Source organism: Canis lupus, chromosome 24 (assembly GCF_011100685.1).
Source record: "Canis lupus familiaris isolate Mischka breed German Shepherd chromosome 24, alternate assembly UU_Cfam_GSD_1.0, whole genome shotgun sequence".
NCBI classification, from domain to species: domain Eukaryota; kingdom Metazoa; phylum Chordata; class Mammalia; order Carnivora; family Canidae; genus Canis; species Canis lupus.
The window spans coordinates 45,834,770-45,842,741 of NC_049245.1; the positions used below are offsets into that span (position 1 = coordinate 45,834,770).

At 59.0% G+C, this 7,972-nt stretch overlaps 1 long non-coding RNA gene across 2 annotated transcripts; it reads right to left on the reverse strand.

Moving 5' to 3' along the window:
* Positions 1–1,721: 1,721 nt before the first annotated feature.
* On the reverse strand, positions 1,722–6,748 carry LOC119865574. Of its 2 annotated transcripts, XR_005377432.1 has the most exons (4): positions 5,965–6,748; positions 5,749–5,793; positions 4,979–5,082; positions 1,722–2,009 (listed from the first exon to the last, which is right to left on the reverse strand). It is a non-coding gene; the product is annotated as an uncharacterized LOC119865574 (long non-coding RNA). The 2 variants fall into 2 exon arrangements; XR_005377431.1 differs by lacking the exon at positions 1,722–2,009 and having other exon boundaries at positions 4,806–5,082.
* Positions 6,749–7,972: the final 1,224 nt, after the last annotated feature.

The window sequence follows — 7,972 nt, forward strand, 5'->3', positions numbered from 1 at the left end:
TTGTTTTTACAAGAAGCGTTTTTATCGCTGATAACGCGGAGCGTCGGGCGCAGGTGGATCGAGGCTCACGGCGTCCCGAGGGCCCACTCTCTCCCTGTGGAGCATCTTGGCCTCGTCCCGCCCGACCTCAGACGGCGGCTTCCCTGCTTGGCCGCCATCAGAAAGAGCCAACGTCCTCGGTGACCTTGAGGGGCAGTCAGGGTGGCTAGCTTCAGCGCGCACCCTCCTCCGAACCACGGTGAAGGTTAGGGGACAGGGTCCCCCACATGCTGTGAGCGGTCACAGGAGCCCTTCCGCGGCCGGGCCCAGGTGGCACAGCTGGCCGACGAAGCCCAGCGGGACACATGGCGTGGGTGGGGCTCTATCCCCCGGATGGAGAACGAGGAGGGTGCGGCTCCATCAGACACACAGAAGGGCCGAGGGACGGTGAGACAGCAGCCGCCGCCAGCCAGTCTGCCCTGTCGCTCCCCGCCTGCACACGCACACCCAGCTTGGGCTGAAGGCCCAGCCTGGACCCGAACCCAGGCCAGATCCGCTGGGCTGCAGCGGACCTGTGTCCCCACGAGGGAGGGATGCAGGCGGTGGTCGCCGGGCCTGGGGTGATGAGATGGCTCGTTAGGCAGCACCGTCAGCATCCTCGTTGCAACAGCTGCCCCATCCCCTCCCTTCGCTCAGACAGCAAGGGATCTGTGATTTCCTGTGAGCGGGGGGCTCCCCCAGTGGGGAGCAGCGTGGGGTCCTTCATGCAGCGCGGCGAACCCCTGCCCTCGCCGGAGCCCAGTCTCAGCGTTTCCGACCCAGCCCCATGGAGAAAGTGGTGAGGGCGGCAGCACTAGCGCCTTTTTAGTTTGCCTCCTGTACCTGTGCCAGGGGGTGCTGAGCCCCCGGACCGACCCCCATGCTTCGCAAGTGGTCCGAGCTGTCATCCGGGGTGGCGAGCGGCTGTTTGTCCCCCACGTCTCTGTCCAGGGGCCACCAGTGACCTGCATGGGCCTTCAGTCCTCCAGGGCCGTCCAGGCCCTACGGCAGCGAGAACATGGTCCCACCCTGACGGTGCATGAGACGCCGTGCTCTCTGAGTCTGTGCTCCCCAAGAGGTTGTGCTCCCTGAGACGCCGTGCTCCCTGAGAGGCCATGTTCCCTGAGTCCGTGCTCCCCAAGATGCTGTGCTCCCTGAGAGGCTGTGCTCCCCTAGGGGCCGTGCCCTCTGAGACCCCATGTTCCCAAGAGGCCGTGTTCCCGAGAGGCCGTGCTCCCTGAGACTCCCCAAGACACCATGCCCCTTTTAGAGGCTGTGCTCCCCAAGAGGCCGTGCTCCCCAAGACACCATGCTCCCTGAGAGGCTGTGCCCTCTGAGAGGCTCTGCTCCCCGAGATTCCATGCTTCCGGGAGGCTGTGTTCCCTGAAGGTTGTGCTCCCCGAGAGGCCGTGCTCCCATATACACCATGCTTCCTGAGACACCGTGCTTCCCAAGAGGCTGTGCTCCCCGAGATGCCATGCTCCCCGAGAGGCCGTGCTCCTGGGACGCTGGGCTCCTGGGACGCTGTGCACCGTGACTTCATCACACGTGATTAAAACATGAACAAGGACTCAAAGCGAAAGGTCAGGAGTCTGTGCACGAAGGCTGTTCGCACGCTCTGGGAAATGAGGGAATAACCTCTGAGCACGGGTTCTTTTTCCAAAGGGCCATTATTTTTTATTTCGAGAGAATTTTAGAGCTTTGGAAAAGTCGTGGAAGTAAGACAAGGAGCCCGATGCCCCGTCACACCACACCCCCGTACGCAAATAATCCTACACGGTTTTAATCAAAACTAGGCCATTCTCGGCTACAACACCAGTGACTGAAGAGTTTCCCGTCTCTGCGTCCGTGTCTCGTTCTGTCCTGGCTCTGGTCCCGGGTCCCATGTCGCACTTGCTCATCATGGCTTCTTTGTCTCCCAGTTCAGGGAAGTCCTCCGTCTTTCCTCACCTCCTGTGACCCTGACACTCTGGAGGCCTGGGTCGGTTATTCTGTAGAAAAGCCCCGGTTCGTTTTTGTCTGCCACCGCGGTTCCGTGCTGTTGGGAGGCGCGCCCCGGAGGTGGTGTGTCCCCCCCGAGGTGCGTCCCCGGGCGTCGAGGCGGCTGTAGGACCGCGATGTGTGGCGTGCCAGGACTCGGCCCTGGAGAGTTACTAGGTTTCCCTTTGTAAATATTAAATACCTGGGGGCCCGGGCAGGTACCCACCCCTGCTCTCCTGCGTGACGGAGCGCACAGTAGGTGAGCATAGCCCGCCCGTGAAGGCCGGTACCCCCCTATGAGCCGCGGACTCCAGATCCGCGCCGTCCTCCCCCCGCTTTGCATGCGGCCCGTGCTCCCCCTCCCCCTCGCAGGCCCGCTGCACCCAGCCCGGGCCAGCCTCTCCTCTCTGATCCCAAAAGTGTTACCTGGCGGCGACACCCCAGAGATGGGGGCCACACCCGGGCAGGCGCCTCCAGCCGTGGGTCCTCCAGCTGAGAAGCAGTCACACCCCAGGGCCCGCAGGGGCCAGAGCAGCCAGGGCGGCCACCGTGACCTCCTGGCCTTGCAGCCTCCTCTCCTGACCCCAGGAGCACCGGCCTCCCCGCTTCCCGCCAGGGCCCCCTCGCCTTCCTCCCCTGCAAGGTCATCCCGTCCCCACAGGAAGGGGCACGAGCTTGCAGGGGGCGGATCGGACATGGGGGCCTGTGCTTCCCTGCAGACGTCGCCACCCCGGTGTCGGTTCCTCAGCCACTCGGCCGTGGCAATAGTCTTGCCTGCCTGCTTTCCCACCTGCTGCCTCCCTCCCTTCCTTCCTCCCCCTTCCTTCCTTCTTCCTTCCTCCTTCCCTCCCTCCCTCCTTCCTTCCTCCCTCCCTTCCTCCTTTCCTCCCTTCCTTCCTTCTTCCTTCCTTCTTCCTCCCTTCTTTCCTTACTTACTTCCCTCCTTCCTCCTTCCCTCCTTCCTTCCTTCCTCCCTCCCTCTTTTCCTTCCTTCCTTCCTTCCCTCCTTCCTCCCTCCCTCCTTTCCCTCCTTCCTCCCTCCCTCCTTTCCTTCCTTCCTTCCTTCCTTCCTTCCTTCCTTCCTTCCTTTCCTCCTTCCTTCCTTCCTCCCTCCTTTCCTTCCTTCCTTCCTTCCTTCCTTCCTTCCTTCCTTCCTTCCTTCCTCCCTTCCTTCCCTCCTTCCTTTCCTTCCTTCCTTCCTTCCTTCCTTCCTTCCTTCCTTCCTTCCTTCCTTCCTTCCTTCCTTCCCTCCTCCTTCCTCCCTCCCTCCTTTCCTTCCTTCCTTCCTTCCTTCCTTCCTTCCTTCCTTCCTTCCTCCCTCCTTTCCTTCCTTCTTTCCTTCCTTCCTTCCTTCCTTCCTTCCCTCCTTCCTTCCTTCCTCCCTTCCTTCCCTCCTTCCTTTTCCTTCCTTCCTTCCTTCCTTCCCTCCTTCCTCCCTCCCTCCTTTCCTTCCTTCCTTCCTTCCTTCCTTCCTTCCTTCCTTCCTCCCTCCTTTCCTTCCTTCTTTCCTTCCTTCCTTCTTTCCTTCCTTCCTTCCTTCCTTCCTCCCTCCTTTCCTTCCTTCTTTCCTTCCTTCCCTCCTTCCTTTCCTTCCTTCCTTCCTTCCTTCCTTCCTTCCTTCCTTCCCTCCTTCCTTCCTTCCTCCTTTCCTCCTCCTCCAGCCCTCTTTTCCGTTCCGGTCCTTCCTTCCCTCCTTCCTCCCTCCCTTCCTTCCTTCCTTTCCTCCTTCCTTCCTTCCTCCCTCCTTTCCTTCCTTCTTTCCTTCCTTCCTTCCTTCCTTCCTCCCTCCTTCCTTCCTTCTTCCTTCCTTCCCCCCTTCCTTTTCCTTCCTTCCCTCCTTCCTTCCTTCCCCTCATTCCTCCCTCTTCCCTCCTTCCTCCCTCCCTCTTTTCCTTCCTTCCCTCCTTCCCTCCTCCTCCTCCCTTCCTTCCTTCCTTTCCTCCTTCCTTCCTTCCCTCCTTCCTTCCTTCCCTCCTTCCTCCCTCCCTCTTTTCCTTCCTTCCTTCCTTCCCTCCTTCCTCCCTCCCTTCCTTCCTTCCTTTCCTCCTTCCTTCCTTCCTCCCTCCTTTCCTTCCTTCCTTCCTTCCCTTCCTTCCTTCCTTCCTTCCTTCCTTCCTCCTTCCTTTTCCTTCCTTCCTTCCTTCCTCCTCCTCCTTCCCTCCCTCCTTCCTTTCCTTCCTTTCCTTCCTTCCTTCCTTCCTTCCTTCCTTCCTTCCTTCCTTCCTTCCTTCCTCCTCCTTTCCTTCCTTCTTTCCTTCCTTCCTTCCTTCCATTCCTTCCTTCCTTCCTTCCTTCCTTCCTTCCCTTCCATCCCTCCTTCCTTTCCTTCCTTCCTTTTCCTTCCTTCCTTCCTCCTTCCTTCCTTCCTCCTCCTTCCTTCCCTCCTTCCTTCCTTCCCTCCTTCCTCCCTCCCTCTTTTCCTTCCTTCCTTCCTTCCTTCCTTCCTTCCTTCCTTCCTCCCTTCTTTCCTTCCTTCCTTCCTTCCCTCCTTCCTCCCTCCCTCCTTTCCTTCCTTCCCTTCCTTCCTTCCTTCCTTCTTTCCTTCCTTCCTTCCCTCCTTCCTCCCTTCCTTCCTCCTTCCCTCCTTCCTTCCTTCCTCCCTCCCTCTTTTCCTTCCTTCCTTCCTTCCTTCCTCCTCCCTCCCTTCCTTCCTTCCTTCCTTCCTCCCTCCTTCCTCCCTCCCTCCTTTCCTTCCTTCCTTCCTTCCTTGCTTCCTTCCTTCCTTCCTTTCTTCCTTCCTTCCTTCCTTCCTTCCTTCCTTCCTTCCCTCCTTCCTTCCTTCCCCCTTGCTTGCTTGCTTTCTCTCTCTCTGTTTCCAACCGAACATAAGTTAATGTTTCCAAACAGAGACATTGATCCAGGATTTCATTTCCTTCCTCTGCTGTTTCTGCTTTATGAGGACCCAAGTGGTTACGGTGGAAACTTTTGACAGACCCAGCAGTCAGGCAAATTAAATCTTCCAGCCTGAGCAAATCCTGACCTGGACCCTTCACACCATCTGCCTGCTTTCCGGCAGGTTCGCCCGTCTCCTCCGCGGTAGGCATAGCTTCCCTCCCCGTGGGTGCAGGTTAAATAATAAAAAGCCTGAAAACAAAACAAGCTTATATTACAGGCAGCCCAGTGCCGCTGCTGCATTTCCATTACGGACCAGAGCAGGGGGCCCCAGGAAGCAAAGGCTTCGGGGAGGGGGGAGGGGACGTACCAGGATGGGGAGGGACCAGGGTCCCCGCAGCAGCCCCCAGCCCCCAGGCAGGGCCGCGCTGTCCGTCTTGTGATGAGCGGGAGGACGGGCTGGGTACGGAGCACGTCCCCCCTGAACCCGCCGCACACTCGACCTGCGACCTGCGGGGCTCAGACTCGCAGGCCTGATCTCCCCGCAGCCTGCAGAGCACATTTCTTGCCCGCACGTCTGCACTGCCCGCCCTCAGTGGAGAGGCAGACAGGCAACCTAAAAATAGGCTGCTCTCGCTGGCCTTCTGGCTGAAGTCAAAGTCCAAATGCTTGGAACCTCTTCCTCACAACCCCTGACAGCGCCCCTGGGCTGTGGATCAGGGGGCACCGTGGCCCCTTGCTGGGCTTGACGCAGGGAGGCGAGAGCAAGCGTCACCGAGGGGCAGACTGGGTCGAATTAATGTGCCCATTGATCTGACTTCTCTGGCCCATGTGATGCCAGACCATGTTTTTAATTTATTTGTAATATATTTTTTTTTAATAAGCTATTTCACATGAACTCTGGATTTCCAGGTTTACCTGGGAAAACAGGCAGATGTGGGTTCATTGGGTGCCTGCCCCCACCTGGAAGCAAAGAGCCAGACAGGTCAGGGTCCCTCCCTGGTCCCGCCGGCCGCCTCCGTCATGCTGCCCTTATTGACCCCAACGCAAAGGTCCCCGGTAGCAGCCACTTGTCATCTTACAGGTGTCTGCCTGTGTTCCTGGACTTTGCAGCCAGGTCCCCTGGGCACTCACCTTGTGGCCCCCAGTGCAGAGGGCCGGGCGTGGGGTGAAGGCACCCTGTCACCGTGGGGGCAGGAGGCGGTCCCCGGGGTGGGGCGTGAGGTCTGCTCTGCCTGGGACCCACGCGCTGGACACAATCGGTGAAGCTGTACTCAGTAGGAAGGCGGTGCTGTATGGGGGGAGCCAGGGGCGCAGAGCCAGGCGGCCGCTACCCGTGTGATCGGACATCTGGTTTCCCCACCTGGAGAAGAGAGCTGGATTGAGTCAATCCCAGGCGGGTGCAGGCATCAACTGTGTGACTTTCCTGTGGCTCTGAGATGCCGCAGTGAACAGGAGAGAAAGGGATCGATGGCCGGAGCACAGGGGGCGTTTGTCCTCGTCTGAGCTGGTGGGCGAGTGAGGGACAGCCGTCGTCGTGTGTGAGTGCCTCCTAAGGAAGGGGGTGGAGGAGGCTAGGGAGAGCTCAGGCCTGAGCCCAGCCCCCAACAGCTACCAGTGGAGAGGGCCACATGGGTGGGGACCACGCAGGCCCCGTTTGTCCAGGGCAGCCCTTCCCCGAGCTGTCATGGGCCTGCCCATCCTGTGTCTGCTCACAAGTGGTCACCCGTGGGCCGTCCCCAGGAGTCCTGCCCAGCCGGCCCTGGGCGCCCCTGCTGTCGCCTCCACAGCACACCGTTTCCCAGCAGTCCTGGGACAACACACATGACCCTAGGTCACTGATGTCTTCCTGCTGGCCTGTGACACATCTGTGTCCACACTGCAGGCCAGGGCGGAGCCAGGCCCAGGTCAGACCCTCCCGGACCCTTCCCTGAATGAGTGACCTGGATGCTCTGCCCACCGCCCGGCCCAGGGTACCTGGGAGCTCCTCTGTGACGTCTGGCCGGAGTCTCAGGGGTGCCTGAAGCACCGGCCCAGGGTGGCTCTGTGGACCCCAGGCCAGCAGGTGTGCGTCCCGGATAGGGCGGGCCTGGCGGCTGCAGCCCTCTGCCCTCCACTCCCTCTGCTGCGGGGCATCGGGGCCACACAGCACGTTTGTGTCTCCATTTCAGAACTGGGAGAAGAAATACTCACATTCTTCCCTGCCCAGTGAGGACTGGGCCTTTTTTAGGGAAAGCGTGAGGTCCCGACCATCCCCACCAAGACGAGAAACAAGAAACAGCCTTTCTGGGAGAATCGTTTGAAAGGGATTTGGATTATCTCTACTTATAAGCAGAAAGCCGGGTCACGTTAAGGTCTTAAACTTTACGGTAGGCCAACAAAAATTTTTTTAAGTGCTTGGGAATTGGCAGATATTTGTACTTGACCAAATGGCCATGGGCTTATGGGTGCAGAGACTAAGCCGTTAGGTGGAAGCTGGAGGACGCTAAGTTTGCCCAGAAAAAAAAAAAATCTGTGACCTTAAGGGACCCAGGTGGTGGGGTCTGTCTGCCTCCATCACCAGGTGCTCTGGGGTCCCCACGGGCGCCCCTCCGATGTGGGTTGGAAATGTCTGACGTTTACCAGGTCTCGTGGCATGTTGTGTAGTTTAATGCATCCTGGGGAAGCAGACGTCTGAACGCCCCTCCCCTCGTAGAGGCTCTCGGGGCGCAGTGACATGTTAAAGGTCCTGACAAGTCCTGCAGCAGAGAGATCCTTGCTTTGCTTCATCTAACCCACTTTTCCTGGATCTTTTAGACTAAGGCAACTCTTTGGTGGAAAACAAGCACACAAAACACTTCAGAACACCACCCGGGGCTACTGCGGCAGCCAACGCAGCTTGAGGAAGCCTCATCCTGCAGGAGAGACGCTCCGTCGTGTGCAGAAACTATCAATGAGGAAGTTGGTGCAAATGGAAAATTTGCTCAAGTTTGAAACAGTTGGAAGGAAATTGGGTGCACTTGAGCTGAAATTTCGAGATGGAAAAGCGTCTAAGATGCTGACAGCCAGAGGGCTGTCCTTCCCCAAGATGCAGGGCAGGGAACACGGGAGCCGCGAGCCTTCCGCGGGAGCTGCAGACTCTCCCTCCTGCGGGTGCTCCCCG